Genomic DNA, 27,154 nt, shown 5'->3' on the forward strand with positions numbered 1-27,154 from the left:
TATATTCCACATGAAATTCCACATGAGTGGAACCATATGATAGTACTTTCTCTGATTGACTTATTTCACTCAGCATAATACCCTCCAGTTCCATCCACATCAATGTAAATGGTAGGATGTCCTCCTTTTTGATGGCTGAGTAATATTCCTGTGTGTGTGTGTGTGTGTGTGTGTGTGTGTGTGTGTGTGTGTGTACCACATCTTCTTTATCCATTCATCTGTAGATGGACATCTGGGCTCTTTCCATATTTTGGTTATTGCAGACATTGCTGCTATAAACTTTGAGGTGCAGGTGTCCCTTCAGATCACTGTATTTGTATCTTTGGGGTAAATACTAGTAGTGCAATCGAGAGATTCTTAACTATTGGAAACAAACTGAAGGTTGTTGGAGAGGAGATGGGTTGCAGAATGGTGTAACTGGGTAATGGGTATTAAGGAGGGTACGTGATGGGATGAGCACTGGGTGTTATACACAACTGATGAATTACTAAACTCTATATATGAAACTAATGATGTACTGTATGTTGAATAATTGAATTTAAATTAAAAAGAAGAATTAGAAAGGAAAACAAGAAGGAAATCCTGCCATTTGTGATAATATGGATGAAACCGGATGGCATTATGCTAAGTGAAATAGCCAGAGAGAGAAAGACAAGTACTGCACAAATACTGTATAGTATCTATTATATATGGAATCTTAAAAAAAAAAAGAAAAAAAAGCGGATTTCATGGAAGCAGAAAATAGAATGGTGGTTTCTATGGGCTGAGGGGAGGGGGAAATGAAGAGATGTATGTTAAAAGGTAAACCTTCAGTTATAAGTAGAATATATTCTGAGAGTCTAATGTATAGTATGGTGACTATAGTTAATAATAAGGTATTACATGCTTGAAAATTGCTAATAGTAAATCTTAAAGTGTTCTTCTCATACACAAAACAAGAGTTATTTCTGTGAGATGATGGCTGTGTTATCTTGATTTCAGTAATTATTCCACAATGTATATCAAACCATCACAATATACACTTTGATTACACGCAATTATATTTGTCAGTTATTCTTCAGAAACAATGAAGAAAAAAGGAAGTAAGGTTTAAGATAATTCTTTTCCATAGTCCAAATCCTATTCAGAATGTTCCATGACCTAAGATTCTAGAAGTTGAATATGACCAACATCGTTAACTTAAGCAGTTAGTATTTCACTTAATATTTTTAGATTTTAATGGGCTTACAAAGTCAGTTATTTGGGGGCCCATATGGAGTAAGATTTTAAATACCTCAAAGGATGAAGATATTCTAATTTATGACTCCTTTGTCCCCCATGCAACCCTGTGGACCAGAATTTACATGCTTGTCAAAATATGAGAGAATTCTGATAACTTAATAAAAGTATGGTAATAATGTTTGCAAAAAGAAATATAAAAGTCTAGAATCTATTTAGTAGCTTGCAATATCTAGGATGTAATTTTGTCAAAAGGTGAATTTTTGCTAACAGTGAGGTTGCCCTGTGAGACAATTTCCTTTAAAGTAAGCTAGTTCCTCAGGAAATAGTAAACATTTGACTAGCTTGGTATAAACTGACTTATATTATTGTGGTCATAAAAAGGCTTGTGGCTCTTTTGCTTGATTCTAAAGCTGACACACAACCAGATGAGTGGCCTCAAATGCCCTCATTCAAGTAGTCATTGCTTTAATATACCTTTCTTTAGCACCTACTGTGGATTAGGTGCTGTTATAGAGATACAAACCACACAAAGAGGAATAGGCCATATCCCTTGGCTGAGCTGCTCACCATCTAGTGGGAAAGCCACTTCATACAGATTTTAATATATTTAATATGTTAATATTAATATTAAATTAATATTTAAAATGTTAAATAATTGCAGTGATAGAGGAATGCACTAAATTATACAAGAGATCAGAGGAGGAAGACTTACCTCCTGTCATAAGAGTTCACAAAAACAGAAAAAAGACTAAAGAAAAAAATCATGGATTTTTTGCATCAAAGGCTCCAAACAGTTCATTGTTGCTAGAATATAAAATGCAAAACAGCAAGTAGTGGGTGATGAATCCTGATTAATAGTCTGGGGCAAATTGTAAGAATCATACGTTATGTTATGGAGTTTGGACATATGGGAACTCACTGGAAGATAGGAGAATAACATCACCAAACTTGCTTTTTAGAGAGATAATTCTAGTGCCAAGGTGGACAATGAGCTAAAGAAGCTTAAGGTTAGACACAGAGGAAAAAACTCAGAGGTTTTCTGAAGTCATCCAGTTGGGAAATGATGGTATCCTAGACTATAGTTCTGGCAATAAAATGAGCAGAAGTAGAAAAATCCAAAATACAGTTTGAAGGTAAATTTGGAAATCTTTGATGATGAATTAGACGTAGAAGGTAGTGTCAGAGAGGATAGAAAGTGGTGAAGAATGACTCCGAGGCTTTGAGCTTGGGAAAGGAAGTGAATACGAACACCATAAACTTAGAGAACATTGGAAAAGGGCTACTATTTTATTGCATAGACATGGGATGAGAGATGTCATAAACTCACTTTTTGACAAGCTGTGTTTGAAGTGCATTTAGGCTGAATATAAGATTCAGGTCTGGAACTCACATAGACTTTCTGAGGTCCATCGAGACCTGGTAGTACAAACAATGAGACTGGATAAGATAACCCCAGGGAAATGTGTGGGATAAAATGATAGTGGGGCAAGAAAAGAATCCTATGCCACATAGGTGTTTAATGACCCAGCAAGTCAAGAGAAGCCTGCAAAGGAGATGAAGACAGAATACAGAGGTAGGGCAAAGAGCAGTAGATGCCATGAGAGTGGATGAGATCACTAAATCACAATCAAAGTTAACGACAAAGTTCTTAACTTTCACTATACTTGAAGGAAGATCCCCAGAGGACTTGACATTTTCTAACTGAGCTTTGGGGATAAGGGCAACAACGGGGCCTAAGGGAGATGCTTTTCACCACAAAAAGCAGAAAAGGAGTTATGTGCCTAATTTACAGACCTACAGTTTGTTGTGTGATATTGCAAGACAAGGCATTTGGTAGTAGGACAGAGGATATGATTTGCTTTGTCCTGTTTCCATTTAAAATGGACTTGATATGCTCTAAATTTTTGCTTGGGAAAAACATGTTTTATAATTGTATTAGTCGGGGCACCTGGGTGGCTCAGTGGTTGAGCATCTGCCTTCGGCTCAGGGTGTGATCCCAGGGTCCTGGAATCGAGTTCCGCATCAGGCTCCCCACTTGGAGCCTGCTTCTCCCTCTGCCTATGTCTCTGCCTCTCCCTCTGTGTCTCTCGTGAATAAATAAAGAAAATCTTTAAAAATAATGATAATAATAATTGTATTAGGGCTCTCCAGAGAAACAGACCAGCAGGAAGACACACACAAACATATATATACACATACATATACACACAGGTGTATATATATAGAAGTTTATTGTGTATATTATAATATATATTAAATGTGAGTATTTGCATGCATGTACATATAGTGTGTATATATATGCATGTACATATATATGTACATAGTATATATGATAATATAGTATTATATATGAATAGTGAGGAATGGAAAGAATCCGAGGTGACCTCAATGTTTATTGACCAGGCAGGATAAGAGAAACCTGCAAAAGAGATGAAGACAAAATAGAGAGATAGGGGAAAGAATAGTAGAAGCCACAAGAGTGGATGATATCACTAAATCACAATCAGGGTTAATGACAAAGTTCTTAAACTTTCACTAGTATATATAGTATAATATAATATAATATAATATAATATAATATAATAGTATAATAATATATATAGTATATTATATTATATTGTATATTACTATAATACTAATACTTTAATATATATTGTATATGTAGTATATACATATATGTGTACATATGTATATGTATACATGCATATATATATGTAGTTTTTTATTATGAGGAGTTGGTTCATTTGACTTTGTGATTATGGAGGCTGAGAAGTCCCACAATCTGCCATCTGCAAGGTGGAAACCCAGGAAAGCTGGTGGTATAATTTAGTTCAATTCCAAAGGTCTGGGAATCCAAAGAACTAATGGTATAAATCCCAGTCTGAGGGCACAAAAAGATGGATGTGTCAACACAAGGCGTGGAGCAGAAGGAATGAGGCAAAAAAGGGGAGACTTCCTCTTTCCTCAGTCTTTTGTTCTATCCTGGTCCTCAGTGGATTGGATGGCATCTACCCACATTGGGAAGGGCAATCTTTACCTAGTCCACCAATTCAAATGCTAGTCTTCCAGAAATATCCTCAGAGACACACCCAAGAAATGATGTTTAATCTGGGGACCCTGTGGCCAATCAAGTTGACACATAAAATGAACCATCACAATATTCATTTCAGTACTTAAGTGATACAAACATTTATTGAGTATCTGCTATGTTTCAGGCAAAGTACCTTCCGTCCTTAGAAACTCAAACCTAGTAAAGGACCCAGATATTGGAACAAATAAATATTGTATTGTGTATTGTGACCAATCCTGTAATACCAATAAGTGCAAAATGCTGTTAGAACTCAGTTAAGGAAGTAAATAATTCTTTTTTTAAAGATTTTATTTCTTTATTCATGAGAGACAAATAGAGAGAGATGCAGAGACATAGGCAGAGGGAGAAGCAGGCTCCTCACAGGGCACCTGATGCGGGACTCAATCCCAGGACCCCAGGATCATGACCTGAGCCAAAGGCAGACACTCAACCACTGAGTCACCCAGGTGTCCTGGAAGCAATTAATTCTGACTGAGTTGTAGTTTGGTGAGAATAGAATATATAAGGAAGGTGACAAGAATTGAACCTTGAGAGATCAGTAGTGCTTTGCCAGACAAACAAGAAGTGAGTAGAAGAAGCATTACAAGAAGAGTATACGGGGACCCACATCAGACTCCTTGCGGGGAGCCTACTTCTCCCTCTGCCTGTGTCTCTGCCTCTCTCTGTGTCTCTTATAAATAATAAAATCAATCAATCAATCTTTTAAAAAAGAAGAGTATACTAATGGTAAAAAAGAAATAAATATGAAAGTTCAGGAATGATAGAACGCAATCTAAAGTAGCTAGATATTTGAGTGGCGCCTGGGTGGCTCAGTCAGTTAAGCATCTGCTTTCAGCTCAGATTGTGTTCCCAGTGTCCTGGGATGGAGCCCTACATCAGATTTCCCGCTCAGCAAGGAGTCTGCTGCTCCCTCTGCCTCCAACTCACCTCACCACCACCCCACTTGTGTGCTCTCCCTCTCCCATAAATAAATAAATTCTTTTTAAAAAGTAGCTAGATATTTGAGAGAAAATAATCAATGAGAAAGAAAGGGTGAAGCAGTTTTGTGGAAAACCCTGAATTTACACTTGCTGATAAAGGAAAAACGGTATGTTTAAAACAAGAGAGCAACATTGTCAGATTTGTACTTTGGAGAGATTGAGTAAGTAAGAGATACTGGTGGCATGAGTTTCTTTGGAAAGAAGGGATCATATATAGGAGAACTTTGAGGGGGAATGCAAAGGACTTGGCACTCTGACATTTCCCTTCCCTTATCATCACTAAGAGATTTCGTGCTTAATAGACTGTTTGAAAGGCGATGCACTTAAAAGGATAGAAAGGATGGCTAAATGAAGAATAGGTGTGAGATTTGGCAAGGCCATAGGGATGAGAGAAAGATCTGGCAGAGAGAGACTGAACTTGGTTTTATACGTCTTGGCTTTGAGGTCTTGTGCTCACTCTATTCGGTTTTCTGTTCAGATGACATAGTGACCATATGACTACTTCCTTCAATGACTCTCCATCATGTAAGTATTAAGTGGGGATTTACAATGGCTTATAAAGTCTCTTCATAATCTGAATCTGCCTTTCAAGTATTATATTTTGTCACTTCTCACTCCCCACTCTCCATCCATTAAGCCATATTGAACTATACAGTTCTAAAATGCTGCACTCTCTCCAACCACTGAATCCTTGTATCTTTGTTTATACATTGTCCTCCCCTCCACCCCTGACTAGAACATGATTTCCTGCCTCTTGCTCACTCCTACTTATTATCTGGGACTTAGCTTAGACTTCATTTTTTTCCCTGTAATTTGGCTACTTGTTTCTAGCAACTTCTATCCTACATGCACAGTGAGGTCAGGAACTTTATCCAATTCATCAGCGGTTTTATCCCTAGCACTTAATGTATTCTTTAAGACATCACAGATGCTTACTGGTGAGTAAGTGAAATTCCTGACACTCATTTGGGCAGAAGGGTTCTGTAATCCATTAGATATGCAGATCTCTATTTCAAAAGAGAAATATTTTGAATTATGTTGATTATATATGTGTTAGTCGAAGTCTTTAAAGTGGACATCGTAACTCAGGGAGGCCACTCGAATGGGAAAACTATGGCTTAATGAAACTCAGGGGAGTACTCATGTTTAAAAACAGGTTGGACTCTGGGAAGAGATGGAAAAAGTGGTCAGGAAAGTGTGAGAAGAAGAGAATAGAGCCTCAGAAACCAAGGAAGGAAAGAATCTCAGTAGCGTCAACAGCATTATACTGCAAGAACAACAATTTGGAAGCACCGACAAGAGGCCATTTGCTTGGGTAATCTAAAAATTAAGAGGGAAAGAAGCCAAGAAACAAAGGCTTCAGGATATATTTTTGAACCTCTATTTCCAGTGATCCATGTTTTTACATATTTGTGCACTTGCAGCTTGTTATAGGTGTAATTGGGGAAAAAATCCAATAAATATTGGGATTTGAGCTTAGCGATGGAAAGTGATGCATCAACCTTTTTACCATTACAGGCACATTTCTGTGCACTCTCAGCCATGTTATAAATGAGGGAGCCTGCTATAAATGCTCAAAGCCCTTAACTAGCTAAATAAAATAAATATGCTCAAATACTTTGGGTTTTGCATTCAAATGAGTAAACATTTTGTACATACTGGGTTTCATGTTGAAAATATTTATGAGTAAATGCTCGTTGTAAGTTATGCACCTAAAATTCTAATTATAGATCATTATTCCTTTTGCAAACAACATAAATTTAATTTTAAAGTGAAAGAAAAAGATAATTCACAGTGCCTCACTTGATATATCTTCAGTATTCAATTATACCTCCAAAACATGCTTTTAACTTTTTAAAAAAGATTTTATTTATTTATTCATGAAAGACACAGAGCGAGGCAGAGACATAGGCAGAGGGAGAAGGGGAGCCTGATGCAGGACTGGATCCCAGGACCCCAGGATCCTGACCTGAGCCCAAGGCAGACGCGCAACCACTGAGTCACTCAGATGTCCCTGCATCTGAGTTATCTTACTCCATACTTTCTTAATTGTACTCAACTTCAGAGAGCTTCATTAGGTAACCAGATTTCTCACATGAAGTAAATCTTTACTACTTCAGTTACTGGCAATAATGGTATGACAATTCTCACTTGGTCAACCCTGGGATCCATTCATCAAAGGCAGTCAGAATGGCATAATGGAAAGTCTAGGACCCTATCTCATCGTTTGTTTGTTTTTAATGTGCCTTCAAAAAACAATTTCAAATATCCAGAAAGGAACTTAGTAAGTTGAAGTTAGTAACTGTTGGCAACACTTAAAACCAATAACTACCAACTGACTTAATTATTCCAGCTTTTGTCCATATTTGGGTCTAACATCATAAATATTACAAGAAAGAAATGAGAATGATGTTCTGTTAGGTAACAATGACACTGACTATGGCAGGAAGTTTGGATAATAATCAATAATGGAAAGACATAATTTTAATATATTTTGTTTAAGAACTCGAATCAATTAACATGCAAAAACTATATGGAGTTTATATTCATCAATTTACTTAAAGTATAACAATTTCTTGGGCTTCATCAAATTTATCCTTAAAACACACAGCCATATTTGTTTGTTTGCCCTTTGTCTCACCATACATTATCTTTACTCCATCCATAGTGACATGATTCAGTGCATAAACATTTTTTTAAATGATTTTGAATTTATTCGAGAGAGAGAGAGTGAGCAGGGAGAAAAACAGAGGGAGAGGAGATAATCTCCAGCAGACTCTGTGCTCAGTGCAGAGCCAGACCCAGGGCTCAATCCCATGATCCCAAGATCATGACCTGAGCTGAAACCAAGAGTTGGATGCTTAACTGACTGGGCCAACCAGGCACCCCTCAGCACATAAACATTTGTTTAGGAGCTGCTTTACATTGGTTGTCAGCATGATGTCTGAATGTTTTCATTATTTTAAAGATTATTTTTCTATGTATTCCTTTACTTCTTTTTTATCTTCTTTTTCTCGGGGGAAGGGAATATATGTAATTGCTTCACATTTAATGAAGTATAGTCCATTGTAGCTCATTCCAAAACTATTACTTTGGCTTATTCTGGAATTACTACCTTCTCCACAAAGCTCACATAAATTCCAAATGCAATGTCAAGAAACAATTTTATTGGTATTCAAGTGTTTCCTTTCATGGGGACTATAGCAAAAAATAAAAATAAAAAAATCTAACATTTGTGTAATCAGAGTCCCAGAAAGAGAGAAAAAAGAGGGTGAGAAAAAAAAGAAGAAGAAATAAAGGCTGAAGTGTTTCCAACTTTAACAAACAACATAAATCTACAACTTGAAGAAGCTGAGTTAACAGGATAAACCCAAAGAAATTCATGTCAGGAAAAATAATAGTTAAAATTTTTGAGAGCAAAAGACAAAATCTTGAAAACAGTGACAGACATGACCTATGGGGGGAAAACAACTCAAAGGACAGGCAGTTTCTCATTTGAAACTATGGATAGCAATATGAATGACCCATTATTCAGGCGTTGAGAAGAAAGAGCTGTTGATTCAGAATTTTATATCCAGTGAAAATATCCTTCAGGGATAAAGGGAAAATAAAGCCATTCTCAGATGAAGGAAAAGAAATTTGTCACCACTAGGCTTGCTCTAAAATAATGGCTAAAGGAAGTTCCCTAAACAAAAATAAAATAATAATGAATGCCTGCGTGGCTCAGTGGTTGAGCACCTGCCTTTGGCTCAGGGCATGATCCTAGAGTCCAGAGATGGAGTCCCACATCAGTCTCCCTGCATGGAGCCTGCTTCTCCCTCAGCCTGTGTCTCTGCCTCTCTCTCTGTGTCTCTCATGAGTAAATAAATAAAATCTTAAAAAAAAAACAAAATAAAATAATACAACAAGGAACTTCAGAGCATCAAAAAGAATAAATACAGAAAGCAAAAAATGAATAAATACAACAGACTTTCCTTCTGCTCTTTAAGGTAATGCTAATAGAGTGAGGGTAAAGCAACATAAAGAGAGATGAGTTTCTACACATCACTCAAACTGTGAAAATTACGGAACAAGCAGACTGTTACAGGTATGAATATAACATAGAATGCCTACAGAAACCACTGAAAAAGCTATATGAAAATATAACAGAAACTATCGATATGTTAAGATGGAATTCTAAAAAAAATTAATGTAACCCACAGGAAAGCAGGAAAATGAAAACAAAGACATGAAACACACGAGGTAAAAACAGAAAACAAAAATTAAAATGGCGGAAGTGTCCGGGTGGCCCACTCAGTTAAGTGTCTGCCTTCGGCTCAGGTCATGATCCCCCAGTCCTGGGATCAAGCCCCACGTCAGGCTCCCTGCTCAGGGGGGAGTTTGCTTCTCCCTCTCCCTCTGCTCCTTCCCCATCCCTCTACCACCTACCCCCTGCTTGTGCATACTGTCTCTCTCAAATAAATTAAATCTTTTTAAAAAATCAAACGGCAGATTTAAATTCTATCATATCGAGACTTACATAAAACCTAAAGACTAGGGACATCTGGGTGGCTCAGCGGTTGAGCATCTGCTGTGGCACAGGGTGTGATCCCGGGGTCCTGGGATCAGTCTGTGTCGGGCTCTCTTAGGGGACCCTGCTTCTCTCTCTGCCTACGTCTCTGCCTCTCCCTCAGCCTACGTCTCTGCCTCTCTCTGTGTGTTTCTCATGAGTAAATAAAAAAAATTTTTTTTAACTCTAAAGACTAAATATGCCAATGAAAAGACAGAGATTGGCAACCTGGATGAAAAAATAAAGAACCACTTTTACACTGTATATAAGAAGCACACTTTATTTTTTTTAAAGATTTTATTTATTTATTCATAGACACACAGAGAGAGAGGCAGAGACACAGGCAGAGGAAGAGGGAGAAGCAGGCTCCATGCAGGGAGCCCGACGCGGGACTCGATCCCTGGCTTCCAGGATCACACCCCAGGCTGCAGGCGGCGCCAAACCTCTGCGCCACCAGGGCTGCCCAAGAAGCTCACTTTAAATGTAATGCTAGATGTGGGTTGAAATTAAAAGGATGGGAAAAGATATATCTTACAAATGTTAATTATACCTCTCCTAAGACTAACAAAAACAGAAAGAATACAAATTACTAGTATCAGGAATGAAACAAGGGCTATCACTACATCAGAAGGTTCATAAGGAAACACTATAAACAACTTACATAAGCTTGACAACTTAAATGAAATATACCAGTTCATTGAAAGTCTCAATCTATCACAACTGATACAATACAAAATAGATAATTCAAATGGTCATATTAGTCTCGAAGAAATTGGAGAATTTTTGTTTTTAGAAATTGGAGTTTTAATTTACAAACTCTCCCCACCAAAAAATCTCTAGATCTAAAGGGTTTCATTAGAAAATTCCACAAAATGTTTACAGAATGAATGCCGAATGTACACAAGCTCTTCCAGAAAATAAGAGGTGGAAATATTTTCCATTTTATCTTACACAGCTAATTTTACCCTGATACCAAAACTGGACAAAGGTAGTTAAAATGGCTATTATCAAAAATGACAAGAGATGACAAGTGCTGGGGAGAAGCCTTATACATTTTTTATGTGAATGTAAATTGATACAGCCATTATGGAAAATAGAATGGCAGTGCCTCAAAAAAATTAAAAATACAACTACCATATGATCTATCACTTCTACTTCTGGGTATATGTCCAAAAGAAATGAAATCACTATGGCAAAGTGACTTCTGCACCCTGTGTTCACTGCAGCATTATTTACAACAGGCAAAACATGGAAAAAATCTAAGTGTCCATCAATGAATTAATAAAGATAAAGTGATATAATACAGTGTGTATGAGTGTATATATATACACAGTATTATATCACTTATATGTGTAATCTAAAAAACAGAACTCAGAAATGGAGAACAGATTAGTGGTTTCAGGGGTAGGGGTTGGGGGGTGGGGAAAGACGGATGAAGGTGGTCAAAGGATACAAACATCGTTTTAAGATGAACAAGTTCTTTTTTTTTTTTTTTTTTTTTAAGATGAACAAGTTCTAAGGATGTGATGTACATCATGGTGTCTATAGTTAACATACTCAATTGTATATCTGAAAAGTGACAGAGTAGATTATTAAAATTCTCACCACAAAAAAAGTAACAATGTAAGGTTATGGATGTGTTAACTAATCTTATTGTGTTAATCATTGTGCAGTATATACATACAACAAATCATTATGTTGTATATTTTAAACTTACACAAAGTTATATGTCAATTGTATGTCAATAAAGCTGGAGAATAATACATACATAAATTGTTGATTCTCTAAAAAAATTTTAAAAAATGACTCCAATTGTATTTAGACATTGTATTTAACAGGAAAAGATTTCAAAATAAAATATTATTAATATCTTCCTGATACTTATAAAATTAATACTGTGCCCAAAATACACTGGACAAAATTTGGTAAAATTCAAAGGATAAATAAACAAATCTAAAATAAGCGGCACAGATTACAACATCTATCTCTCAATAATCTTCTCCCTGTGTCTTCACATTTCCTTTCCTCTGTGTCTATGTGCAAACTTCTTATGAAGACACCAGTCAGGTTGGACTAGCCCCCATTTCATTTTAACTTACCTCTGTAAAGTCCCTTTCTCCAGAGATCCCTGGGAGGCTCAGAGGTTTAGCGCCGCCGACCGCCCCCAGGCGCGATCCTGGGGTCCTGGGATCGAGTCCCACATCGGGCTCCCTGCATGGAGCCTGCTTCTCCCTCTGCCTGTGTCTCTGCCTCTCTCTGTGTGTCTCTCATGAATAAATAAATAAAATCTTAAAAAAAGGTCCTTTTCTCCAGATACCATCATTTTCTGAGGTACAGCTGTGTGGGGGTGGGGTGAGGACTTTAACATGTGAATTTGGGTGGGGGAGCACACAGCTTAGTCTCTCCTAGGTGGTTAATAAGGAAATAAACATAAATGAGAATGATATAACCAAAAATAGCAGAGTAGGGAACTCTGGGGCTCCATCCCTCCACAATGACAAAATGCTGGTGAAAACAATCAGAATCAAGTTTCATAGAATCTGAGATCTGATAAAAAATTTACAACAACTAGAGGAAACTTTAGTGAAGAAAGAAGCTGCTGCCCTGTGGTAAGAGAGCCCTGTGACGTTTTAAGTAACTAACTACCTTCCATTGTCTCCCATCCTTCAGATGCCCCATGGCTACAAAGATAGAAACCTATATGCAGGGGGCAAGATTTTTCATGCAGAGAGGCAGTGAGGACCATATGCTCAAAGAATTGTGGTTGTGTTGTGTTGTGTAGTGGCTCTCTAGGAACCAGTGCAAGGACTTCATTCATTTGTTCATTCATTCATTCATTTTTACAAATAAAGAGAATTCCTAGGCCTGGAGTATCTTCCAAAGTGGCATTTGCTGCCAGGTGGCATTTGCTGAGAGCCTTTGAAGCTCAGGGCAAGGGACTAACAGCCAGGATAAGCAACAGACAGGCTACAAAGTCTGAGAGAAAAGGAATTGAGAAAGGAGATACATGGACAGTGCGGGGCAGGGAGGGGGTGGAGTTGTTAAAGGCTCCCACATACACTGGGGAATAGAAAAGACTGACCACATGCTCAGGGTTGGATGCCTGCACAGAAAAGACTTGAGAAGACCCTGAGCTATCACCCCTGACTGACCATGAAGATCCAACAAGCATAAAGTGAAGGCCAAGGCAGAGTTGTAAATGGCCTAGGTAAGCACCGAAGGAGTGCCCCCCAGAGTGCCAGTCTGCCACACCTGGGAAAATACTTTATTGCTTTATTTTTTTCTCTTTTTTCCCTTTATTTTTCTTTCTATTTTTTTTCATTTGCTCCCAGAATTCAAGGAAACCATCAAAATGCTGGCTGGTCCAATAAACTAATAATGTAGAGTCCAACGGTGCCCAGGACAAATAATACAGATTTTACAAAAATGATTTAGAAAAGTAACTCAAGAAAACCAATAACAAAAACCTTTAACAAATATATGGAATTACAGGTGACCCCAAATAGCCAAGACAATCTTGAAAAAGAAAATGTTGTAGGGATCCCTGGGTGGTGCAGCGGTTTGGCGCCTGCCTTTGGCCCAGGGCGCGATCCTGGAGACCCAGGATCGAATCCCACGTTGGGCTCCCAGTGCATGGAGCCTGCTTCTCCCTCTGCCTGTGTCTCTGCCTCTCTCTCTCTCTGTGTGTGACTATCATAAATAAATAAAAATCAAAAAAATAGAAAAAAATAAAAGAAAACGTTGTAAAACTCATGCTTCCAAGATGTCAAATCTTAACTACAAAGCTACTGTTGATGCAAGGATGAACATATAGACCAATGGAATAAAATTGAGAGTCTGGAAAAAAACTCATACATCTACAGTTGATTGACTTTTTTTAAGTTGCAGTATAGTTAATAAACAATGTTATATTAGTTTCAGGTGTACAATATAGTGATTCAACATTTCTATACATTACTCAGTGCTGTTCATGATAAGCATACTCTTAATCATCTTCACCTCCCCTCCGGTAACCACCAGTTTGTTCTCTGTGGTTAAGAGCCTGCTTTTTTGGTTTGTCTCTTTTTTTCTTTGTTTTGTTTCTTAAATTCCACATATGAGTGAAATCATATGGTATTTGTGTTTCTCTGGCTGATTTCACTTAGCATTATACCTTCTGGATCCATCCATGTTGTTGCAAAAAACAAAATTTCATTTTTTATGGCTAATAGTCTATATAACATAGATATGTAGATATATAGATATCTCATGACTTCTTTATCTATTCATCTACTCATGTTTACTTGGGCTCCTTCCATAATTTGGCTATGGTAAATAATGCTTCAATAAACATAGGAGCCCACATATCTTTTCAAATTAATGTTTTCATATTCTTTGAATAAATACCCAGTAGTGGAATTACTGGATCATAGGGTAGTTCTATTTTTAGTTTTTTGAGGAACCTCATACTCTTTTCCACAGTGGCTGCACTGGTTGGCATACCCACAAGATTTCCTTTTTCTCCACATTCTCACCAACACTTGTTTCTTCTGTTTTTGATTTTAGTATGGCCATCTGATTTTTGACAAAAGTGCCAAAACCAATCAATGAGGAAAGAATAGATTCTATGACAATGGTGGATATCTACATGCAAAAATATGAAGTTGGATCATACTGCATACCATATACAAAAATTAACTCAAAATGGACCCAGACCTCAACTTAAGAGGTAAAATTATAAAACTTAGAAAGAAACATGCCAAAAAAATCCCTGTGATAGTAGATTTAGCAATTCTTAAATATGACAATAAAAGTGAAAGCAACAACACAACATATTGTACTTTATCAGGACTAAAAACTTTTATTAGAACTAAAAACCTATCAAAAGACACTATCAAGGACGTGAAAGTCTATAGAATTGAAGAAAATGTTTGCTAGTCATATGTCTAGTAAAGGTCAAATTTCCAAGATATTAAAAAACCCCAAAACCAAAAACCTCAGCAATATAAAGATACACATCCCACTCAAAAAATGGGCAAAACTTTGAAGAGATATTTCTCTAAAGAAGATATGCAAATGACCAACGAATGCATGAAAAGATGTTCAACACCATTAGATAACAGAGGCATGCAAATCAAAACCGTAAGATATCACTCCATAACCATTAGAGTGACTGTAACAATAATAGTTTTAAAAGTGGGAAACAGCAAGCATTGGCAAGGAGGTGCAGATATTGGAATTCTCATACCTTAGTGGCAGAAATATAAAATGTATGAATCTTCATAATTAGTGGTGGGAATATAAAACAGTACCACAACTGTGAGAAAGGGTTTGGTAGTTTATCAAAGAGGTAAAGCTCGAAGTATGTGACCCATATATTCCATTCCTAGGTATATTTCAAAATAATTGAAAATGGGTATTCAAAATATTGTACACAAATGTTTATGGCAGAGCTATTCACAGCCATCAAAAAAAGGTGGTAACAACCCAAATGTCCATCAACTAATGCATGAAAAGACAACTTGTGGTATACACATGAAAAGGAATATTATTCTCTTATAAAAAGGAATGAAGTACTCACACATGCTATAACATGGAGGAACGTTGAAAACGTGCTAAGAGAAAGAAGTCAGACACAAAAGGTAACAAATTGTATATGACACTTACTGAAATTTTAAGAACGGATAAAACCATAGAGATAGAATGTGGATAAGTGGTTTTCAGGGGCTGGGAACAGGGACAAATGGGAAATGACTGCTTAATGGGCATGGGAATCACCTTTTGGGGTGAGGAAAAGGATTTGGAAAAGGATCACTCTTTAGAAGAGATGTTTTCTCAACACTGTCAATGTACCGAATGCCACTAAACTGTGTGCTTTAAAGTGGTTGATCTTTTGTTATGTGAATTTTTCCACAGTCAAAAGAGTTGAAAAAATGAACAAAACTTAGAGGAAATCCAATGAAACCAAAAGATAGCTATTTTATTTTATTAACTTAAATTCAATTAGCCAACATATAGAACATTATTAGTTTCAGAGGTAGAATTCAGTGACTCATCAGTTGCACATAATACCCAGTACTCATTATATCACGTGTCCTGCTTAATGCCCATCACCCAGTTACCCCCTCCCCCACCCCCTCCCTTCCAGCGACCCTCAGTTTGTTTCCCATAGTTAAGAGTCTCCCATGGTTTGTCTCCCTCTCTGATTTCTTCCCATTGCGTTTTTTTCTCCCTTCTCCTATGATCCTCTGTGTTGTTTCTAATATTCCTCATATGAGTGAAACCATGTGGTAATTGTCTTTCTCTGATTGACTTATTTCACTCAGCATGATACCCTCCAGTTCCATCCACATGGATGTAAATGGTAAGATTTTGTTCATTCTGATGGCTTAGTAATATTCCATTGTACATATATACTACAAAAAGATAGCTATTTTAAAAAACTGATAAAGATCTACTCTTCTGTATTTACTCAAAAGGATTCAAAACATAAATACTCAAAAAGATTTGTACAATATTGTTTATTGTATCTCTATTTCGAATAGCCAGAAATGGAAAACAATGTAAATGTCTTTCAATGGGAAAATAGATAAAAAGGGTGCAATATTTAAATAATAGAATACTACTCTGCAGTCAAAAGGAACAGACTGCTGATACAAACAACATGACACATCTCACAGACACAATGTCGAGCAAAATAAGCCTGTCATAAAAGAGTATATTGTGTATTATTCTAAGTATATGAGACAAAATTATTGCATGGTGATGAAAGAGACCAGATCAATTATTCCCTCTAGGAAATTGTGATTGGAGAAAGGCATGAGAGAACCACCTGGGGTTGTGAAAATATTTTACAACTCAATTCAGGTGATGGTTATATTTGCATATTTTTGTCAGTCATTCATTAACTCACACAATTAAGATCTGTTCATTTTAACCTATGTGAAATACATCTCAAAAATATAATATCTAGGGACGCCCGGGTGGCTTAGCGGTTTAGCGCCGCCTTCAGCCCAGGGCATGATCCCGGGGTCCTGGGATCAAGTCCCACGTCGGGCTCCCTGCATGGAGCCTGCTTCTCCCTCTGCCTGTGCCTCTGCTACTGTGTCTCTCATGAATAAATAAATAAAATCTTTTAAAAAATAATATTTAATATCAAGTTTATATGTACCTACCCTAAGGCACTTATGAGCTAAATCTTTTCTTCTCTTTGACTGTACTACTTTTAATTTAATCTAGCTGAGCAGATCCTGTGGGTAATGTCAACAAATCATATGGGCCAAGCAAGTTTACTAACGGCAAAATCTAGAGAAGAGATCTGAACTTTATTGGTCTTATGGATTTTTTTTCAAAAGTAATATTCTTTAATGAAGCCTAAATATATTACACTAAGCGTCATTCCTTTGGTTTTGCAGTCATTCTAATTTTCCTGGTTTCTCCGTAATTTTGTATTTGTAGCTATTTCTATATATGGTATGTGGGGATGGGTGGAACATGCTACAAGTGTGGGCAATAAGACAAGAAGGTGCAGTTGAGAACCATTTCAAACACCTTTTTAAAAAACCCTTGTAAACATTTTTTTAAATTCTGAAATGTACAGAAGAAAAAAAAAGGCCTAAGTAAATACATATAGCCCATCAAACAGTTAGAAGATAAACGTGCATCTTGGCTATCCACATCAGGGAATAGAACTTTGTAAGAGGCAATCCTTACATTACCCTGTGTCCTTTCCTGATCACAATTTCTCCCCAGCCCTCTAGAAGTAATCACTATCTTGATTTTTTATGGTAATGATTTCCTAGTTTATAGTTCTACATTTAACCATCATTGCATGCATTCCTAAAAAATATAATTTGATTTTGCCTGGTGTTCAACTTTATAAAAATGGAACTATGTCTTGTGGATTCTATGCCCTTTTCCTCTTTTGGCTGAAGTTCACTTTTGTAACATTCATCTTTTGACGTGAGCTTAAGTCAAGCTTCTTCTTAAATCTTTAGAACTCATGCTGAGTTATTTTACATTTATGCTTATTTCATCTCTTGCTCTTGTAGTCTGTTCTCTTCATTGTCTTTTCCTGGCCTTATACTCTGTTTTAACTGCTTTTAACTCTGCACCACATTGCAACATTTTCTCATCGGTATCCAGAAATAGAGAAGTTTGGGAATCTTTACTATATAACTGTCTGGGAATTAAAACATATCTAGTTTTGACATTTACCTAGGGAAAAGATATCTCAGGCAACTAACACAACAAATTTTTCTCTGTCCTCTATGATGGCAAGGCCTTTATTAGATTATAGAATTTCTATCACTTAATTGCATGTTTACTGGTCTCATTTCATGATATAACCATGCGGTCATTAGTGTGACTATTTCAATTATTTTGATTCAGAAAAGGACTAAATTGGAAATCAAAATGACAGAATTTAAAGAATGTGTCAATTTAAATATTTCTTTTTTAGTTGAAATTGAAGAAATGTACCAAAGCTATAAAAAGTTAGCTCATGGCTTAATGTTAAGTATTATAAAAGAAAATTCAGAAATGTTAAGTGAAGTAGAGAGAACTTCTTGTTGAAAATAAGAACTACCTTCCTTTGTCTCCCCATCCTCCCAAAAAAGTTAAGGCTACTTCACGTGATAGAAGCATATATGCACATACATGTACTCTTTGCTGAGTAATCCCATTCCACCATTGTATACTAACACCAACAATGAAAGTATAAGGGGAACTTACATTTTATGATTTTGGATGCTTTTAGAAAAAATGGTGAAATCACAAATGCCAGTATGTGTATTTTCAAATGGTTGTTGTAATGAAGGTGTATTTGGGAATAGTTGGTCATTACATTCTGTCTAGCAATTGATTTTCGTTTAGTTTGGAGTGTGTGTGTGGGTGGGTGTGTGCATGAGTTTAAGTGTTTAGATTTTTTTTTAAATGATTGAATGAACTGATTATCATGATGTCATGCTGGACATACACTTATTTCCTTGATGAAAAACATAATTTAAAAAACACAATAAAGCATTGTACTTGTCTTATGCAACGGAAGGCAGGTTAGTCAATAAAATCATTCCCCTTCTATTCCCTGAATAGATTTTTGCTTGATTCATAATGGATGTTTCAGGATCAATTGTCTTCTTTTTTATGTTGTCTTGTTGAAATGATTTGAAACAACAAGAAGACCATGATATATTTCCCCAAAGATTCCTTGCCCTCCAGCCAAAGACCACCAGGCACACACCTGTAGTTTAACACGCTGGATTTACTACTCATTGGAGTGAGGGAGGACGAACACCCTGGGGAACCACAGTGTGTCTCAGGAAGAGGGTGTTAGAAAGAACCTATTATGGCCTCCCTGCTTTGGTTGGGGAATTTGGGGGATTGGGTGCTCCTAAAACTCAGGGGCAATCCTATGTATCACAATAAACCGTCTTTAAAGGGAGGACAGACTAAAACTGATAAAGAAATAACATTCTGTCCAAGAGAGTATGTATACAATATTTTGTAGGTTGCACAGTGACCTTATTTCAGTCTGTGCTTAGATAATATTATGAAGGGACCTCATTTTGTCTTACTCTATCATGGTCACAGAGTGACCTTGTCTGATGTTGGTGTTCTGGGAAATTGCTGATGCCCAACAGAAGAACAATTTGGACTAGCTGTGTCAGGCCAGCTTCTGAAAAACCCTGAGGCCTAGCTTGAAGTGTCAGACCAGTTCCCAGATGTCAGGGGCTAGGTTTTTAATTTTTTCCCTTTCTCACACTTTTGTTTTACTGTAAAAAAAACAGAGAATTGAAGATACTGCTCTTAAAATAATTTTTAAAGATATATAATGAGGTCAAAGACTCATTTTTTGGTGCCATCCTTACCCGTGAGATTTTTAGCAGAGGAGGAAAAACACCGTGTTTAATGAAGCTTAGATGCCAAGTGATAGAGGTAAGCAAGGATTATTTCTAATTTCAATTTTTAACTGAATCTTATTTTAATTCCCCTTTTTCCTAGTTGGTACTTTATCAGTCTTTCTCCTTCTCTCTGGCTAAGTACAACCTTAGAAGAACCAGCTACCACCAGCAAGTTTAATCTTTCTAATTTGTGACATCTCCAGCAGGTTGCCTTTGGACTTGGTGGGCACCGTCGGCTCCTCTGGGTCTCTAGTCTACTGGCTCACACTGCAGATATTGTATTCACCAGCCTCCATAATCCCCAGAGACAATTTATTATAACAAATCTCTCTTTCCACACACACACTCTCTCTCTCACACACACACACATACACACATACCCCTTCCCAGGGTCCTAAGACTTGCCCTAAGCATCCTCATTGACAAACCCAGAAGGATGAATGTGGCTGTGCACCCAGAACTATTGGTCCTCTCTAAATTTCTAAACTCACACTTTCACATCTTACCAAGTCACTGTCCCCAGCATAAATCAACACAGACTCATGTTCTTCCACGCCCGTGATGTGGAGTCCAACACACAGTTTCAAATACCGGCCTGACACTAGAATAGGCAAGTTACTCAAACACAGTGAGCCTCAGTTTTCTTATTTATAAAACTAGAGTTATATTAATAATTCATAAAGGGGCACCTGGGTGGCTCAGTCAGTTAAACGTCTGCCTTTGGCTCAGGTCATGATCCCAGGGTCCTTGAAGGAGCCCTGCATCAGGCTCCCTGCTCAGTGGGGAGTCTGCTTCTCTCTCTCCCTGCTGCTTGTGCTCTCTCTCTCTCACATACTCTCTCTCAAATAAATAAATAAATAAAATCTTTATTATAAAAAGAAGAAAATCATGAATACATTTTAAGTTCTGCATGAGATAAGGCCTGTTGGACACAATCCAGGAAATGACCACTGCTATTATTATTACTGTTCTTATTACTGTTCTTATTATTAAAATTATTATGCTCACAGTCTCCATTCGCATCATACAATAGAGTGGCTGTATTTCATGTCCTTCAGACAATAACAGACAGTTCTCTGAAGTCATGTGGGCAAGGATTGTACGTTGCTAAATATAGATAGGTTTCATAAACTTTAAACACTGAAGTAGTGGTTGTATCCTTTTTGCTTGAGAATTCTATCCTAGGTGAGGCGCTAAAATAGCTGAATATAGACTAACCATAGTAGCAATGTTTTCTATGAAATATGATTCTGGATTATTCCTATTACACAGGAACAAATAAAACATTAAAATGATCATCAACCATTATTATGAAAGATTAGTTAATGGCTAACATATTTTTTTTTGATAAACAGACAAGTATAGCCTAAAATGGTTGCCCATCCAGATCATAAAAATATCTAGGGGTGCCTAGGTGGCTCTGTAGGTTAAGCTTCCTATCTCAGCTCAGGTCTGATCTCAAGGCCCTGGGATTGAGCCCCACATCAGGCTCCATCCACAGTGGGGAGTCTGCTTCTCCTTCTCCCTCTGCCCCCACTTGTGCTCTCTCTCTCAAATAAATAAAATCTTAAAAAACATCTAAGTAATGCTTTAATAAACATCTGATTTGAACAATGTGATTTTCCAGGCATCTAGGTGCAAAAATGTATCTTTAACAATAACATGTAGTAGTCTTGTGCATTTGATTAAAAGAAAAATACACTAATAACATCACCTGACTGTTTTGTTTTGAAGTATAAAAGATTTAGGAATAAATATAATGAAAAATGGGTTTTAAAATTTTATAATAGAACCCCCCCACTCCCCAACTTCTGTGACTACCAGAGAGCAAAATACTAATCTTGTATGAAATCATAGTCATATTGCACATAGCATTCTATACAATTTTTCTGGTTGCAACACATAAAAGTAAGTTTTTAGAAGTACATAAATTTCAGCAGATGAAAATTCAATCAAGATGGCAACAAATTTCTTCAAAGTAACCCTCTGGAAGCAAGGTCTTCAATATTTTGAAGAAAAATTATTTCCAACCTTGAATTCTTTGTCAACTAAACAGAAGTGCAGAATTTTCACATGTACAAGTTCTCAAATATTTGCCTCCATTACATCCCTTGTAAGTATGCAATAGAAGTGCTCTACCAAAATAAGTGGGAGACAGCAAGAAACAGAAAGAAATGGGATCCAGAAACAGGGGATCAATAAGAGTGGCTGAGGCTTAGTTAACACTGGTCTAAGTTGAAATAGAATGATGGAGGGCTCCAGTAAAACTATCTCCAGAAAAGAGACAAAATTAATAGATTACCAAAAGTATTTTCTCAGCACATATGTACTGAGAGGAAATTTGCATTTCCAGAAAATTAGTCATAAGTACATAAATTTTTAAAGAGAAAAAAAAAGAAATTTCAGGAAATAGAACATTGTACCAGGAAGGATGTGTAATTATTTTCAATTCGTGGCTCAGATGTGAGTCTGATTTAATTGTAATGTCTATGCTCTGAATGTTGATCTAACCGTGCCAATAGACAGTAGTGGTGGAGAATTTCTAAATTAGTCTTGTAGAAGTGTTTTAATTTTTAATAATGGTTGAAATAATTAGTAAAAAATGTAAAGTGTCGCCCAAAGGGTTTAGTTCAGAATGTCTGGGTTTCTACTGATAAAAATTAAATAGATTTGATGTAGAGATCAAAACCACAGAACCTGGTCAGTGTGGCTCAGGGTGATTATGCCTTTTTAAATAAATCCATTCCGTATAATTTCTATGTAAAACACAGATTGATCTGTATTTTTATTTGCTTAAGGAAGCAGAAATTACTCAAATGATATATGCAATAAGGGGCTAATAGCCTCTAAATATAGGGGTTACAACTCAACACCAAAAAAATCAATCCTGCTTTAAAATTAGGCACAGGATCTGAATAGATATTTTTCCTTTTCCTTTTAATTTCTTTTTTTAAAGATTTTATTTATTCATTCATGATAGACACACAGAGAGAGGCAGAGACATAGGCAGAGGGAGAAGCAGGCTCCCTGTGGGAATCCCAGAATCCTGGGATCACGTCCTGAGCCAGGTGGAAGGCAGAGGCTCAACCACTGAGCCACCAAGGTACCACTGAATAGACATTTTTCCAAAGAAGACATATAGATGGTCAGCAGATACATGAAGAGACATACAACATAACTAATCATCAGGAAAATGCAAATCAAAACCACAATGGAGATATCACCTTACAACAGTCACAATGACTAGTGTTAAAATTTTAGACAAGAAATAGCAAGTGTTGATGAGGATGTGGAGAAAAGGGAACTCTCATGCACTGTTGGTGGGAATGTAAATTGGTGCAGCCGCTGTGGAAAACAGTATGGAGGTTCCTTAAAAAATTAAAAATAGACTATACGATTCAGTAATTACACTTCTGGGCATTTACCCAAAAACCCAAAAGTGCTAATTCAAAAAGGTATCTGCAACCCTATGTTTACTGTGGCATTATTTACAGTAGCCAAATATGGAAACAGCCTAAGTATCATCTATAGATGATAAAGAAAGTGGTGGTATATATACATATACAATAAAGTATTGCTCAGCCATAAAAATATAAAATCAAATCTTGTCATTTGGGACAACATGGATGGACAACATAGAGGGTATTCTGCGAAGTAAAATAAGTCATAGAGAGGAAGACAAATATTATATGATTTCACTTACATGCAAAATCTCAGGAACAAAGCAGACAAAAACAGGAAAGAAAAAAAAAAAAGCCCTCCTAAATACAGAGAACAAATTGGTGGTTGCCAGAGGGGAAGGGGTTGGGGAAATGGGCAAAGTAGGTATAGGGGATTAAGTGCTACAAACTTCCAGTTATAAAATAAGTCAGTCATGGGGATGAAAAAAGTACAGCAAAGGAAGTATAGTCAATAATATTGTAATAATGTTGTATGGTGACAGACAGTAACTACACTTAAAATGGTAAGCATTTTATAATATACATAAATGTTCAGTCACTATGTTGTACACTTAAAAAATGATATGGGAAGATGGAAAGTAAATGATTTATTTTCTCCATTTAATAGAGAAATGGAAATTTCTCTCCACAAAGAGCAAAAAGGGAAAGAGGGGGAAGGATAAAAAGAAATACAGGCATTCAAAAATCTAAGTCTATCATGACCCCAGTAGCAGTAAGAACAGGAGGACATTTTTTTCTAATAAAAATATATTTTTTTAAAAAAGGGGGGGCAAAAAAAAATAAAAAATAAAAAAGGGGGGGCAGCCCTGGTGGCACTGCGGTTTAGCGCCGCCTGCAGCCCAGGGCGTGATCCTGGAGACCCTGGATCGAGTCCCACGTCGGGCTCTCTGCATGGAGCCTGCTTCTCCCTCTCTCTGTGTCTCTGCCTCTCATTCTCTCTCTGTGTCTCTATGAATAAATAAATAAAATCTTTAAAAAAAAAAGGAAGCAGAAATTAATTTTAGGTTATATCTCATCATCCACCAGGGCCCCTTGTTTTTGCCTTTGGATTGCTTTGTTCTTTTCTACATATCTGATACAGTTTCACGTAGAGTAGTTTATTATGTGATTTTTTTTTTTTACTTTTTAATTCTAACCCGGCATCAATGGTATTGTTTAAGCATATGTAAATAGAAAGTTCATTTGCATATTTAAGCACCACTGAGCCAGGATATATAAACACAAACACCAAGTTCTTTTGTCAATATCAACTTGCATAAAATTAGAGACACAGATAAGCTGTTTATTTAGAAGCATAACCAGTAATCCTGAGGACACTCTGGGTGCTTGTCCTTTGGTACAAGTAGAGAAATTAGTAAAAATGCCCACACTTGAGGTTTTGTAATTTCATATTGCAATATGAAAGTTTAGCCATGCAAGAATATTCATATTCTAGGATTAGCATAGGAGGCAAAGAACAGAGAAAAACCTATTTGCATGATGGAACAAGTCACAACTCTGAATTTGCATAGGCAGGCCTAGCCTCAAAGGTAGATATAGTCAATAATTAATTACCCATGTGATACGATTCACACCATTCACCCACAGTAGTCCTCTATCCAGCAGTGTAGAAAAAATCCACAGCTAGCAATTCAGAATTGAATGTTATTATATCACCTATGAGAAAATCTTTCTAAAAACGAGATGGGTTCCATGATTATTAGAAATTGTGCATTCTTTCTTTAGCTTTATTTCTTCTCTGACATGAAAGATGGGTCGGCAACATGGGAGTTCGGGGATTGAGACTCTGATATGTAGAAAAGGACAAGAGGATAGCAAAAATAGGGGAAAGAAAGGAAAGTCTAGGACGTTAATAATAAATTTTCCCTAATTTCATGATTTTTGTCTCCAGTTCTGATCAAACACGATCTCAAAACATGATAATAAATCATTCCAAGAGAGATCATAAGGTCAGTGGCATTATGATACAGACCTATTCTAAAAAGAAATCATTTGAAGGCTTGATAGTTGTAAGGTGGTTGGCTGCACACAGTGTCAATCATCAGGAAGTCTTAAATGGGTTGTATTTTCTTCCCATGTCCCTCCATTCTACGTCCCCTCTCAACACACATCCCACAGATATTTTGAACCCTGTTTCCCATACCCTGAAGTTACAACTGTGCCAGACTGAACTACTCCCCTAAAATACAACGTTTCTTCTTCATTTTTTTTATTAGTTCGAATCCGATATGTTCTTCCAAGTTTAGGTCCGTTTCAATTTCCTTTGAGACAGGCAAAGCTGGTTTCAGAGAATTAAGCATTGTACACTGTCTTGCATTGTACACTGCTAATTTCACTTGTGTGAGCCTCTCCAACCTCCCATGGTTACGTTCTTGTGGGTGAAATGATGTATTCTCCAAAGCTATGGGGATCTGAATCTTCAAATCTCGTGTGAATTTCAAATGTCTTATCCCATTCTACTCTATAAATACATTCACCTTTGTCAGATTATGTGTTCCAATCACAAGTTTGGAAAATATGGTTATGATACTCATTAGTGCCCAAGAATACTGATTTTCTACCCCTCTGTATGAACACAAGTATCTACCAAAGTTCTAAACATGCCCTCTTATTGTTTGTAATCCTTCTCTCTCTTGACTCTTTCCTAAGATTTTCGATTGGGTCCTCTACTCAAGGATTAACTAACCTCCAGACATGCTCAACTTTATCACTGAACATTTAATCCTCTTTGTTCTTATTTTTTTTTAAAGATTTTATTTATTATTCATGAGAGACACACACACACACACAGAGAGAGAGAGAGAGAGACAGGCAGAGAGACAGGCAGAGGGAGAAGCAGGCTCCATGCAGGGAGCCCAATGTGGGACTCGATCCTGGGACTCCAGGATCACGCCCTGGGTCGAAGGCAGGTGCTAAACCATTGAGCCACCTAGGGATCCCCTTCCTCTTTGTTCTTAAAAGAAGATTCTCCTCCTCCCTCATCACTCTTGTTGGATCCTGCATGTCATCCCATTTCCCATATGCGACAGAGCACAGAGCAGTGTGTGTAGCTGTGATGGGGCCTGGATTATAGAAGCGTTTGTTTGCTCTCTTTCCATTGTAGCATTTAAACCACTACTCTTCCACTGCCTAGAAGTAAAAACATCCTGGGAAGGCTACTTAAGTGAGCCAAATTCCACATGTATAGGATTCGCTAAATTAAAAAAAGTTGACTGACTTCATAAGGCAATATTTTCAACCATAATTTCAACTATAATGATTAGCAGGTAATGTCACTTGAGTTTTATTACATAAACCAGAACTCTTAGATGGCCTGTGAATAGGTGAAATTAAGTTATTAACTTATTGGAATATGGTTATAGACATAAATCAAATGGGGATAGATGCATGGTACAAAATGGATATAATCTTTAGTTTTTCAGGAAAATATCGGGTATATGTACATTTTTAACTTGAAGGTACTATTCTAAATCAGGGTTTATATAAATTAAATAAATGTTAGAAAGGTGGTTAATTAAAGTATTAATAACATAATTCACTTTGCATTGCAGTTTGCAAAGTTCAAAAGGATGGTTTAATTAAATCTAAATTCAATTTATTTTCATGAAAATTACGTTTTGACCATTTCCATGATATTTAAGAGATGAGACAAAATCATATTAATCTATTTAAGAAACTAATTGCATTTGAATAATTATGTTTTAATAAACGAATAAGCACCATCTATGCGACTGAAAATCTTGATCAAAACTGGTATCATTCTGAATGTCCCAGAAATATGGCTCATTATCTCTCCGCAATCCTCCTTACAGACAGTTTCTATTGGAAATCGTCACTTTGTAAGAAAAAAATGTCCCCTGCATCCTCCTGAATTTCATAGTAAGTTTTCTTCAATACCTATCCTACTTTGGGTTCCCGCAGAAGCAGAAGCAGTCCCAGGGATTAGTGTGTAAGTGGTTCACGAGAGAAAC

This window comes from Vulpes lagopus, chromosome X (assembly GCF_018345385.1).
Source record: "Vulpes lagopus strain Blue_001 chromosome X, ASM1834538v1, whole genome shotgun sequence".
Lineage (NCBI taxonomy): Eukaryota > Metazoa > Chordata > Mammalia > Carnivora > Canidae > Vulpes > Vulpes lagopus.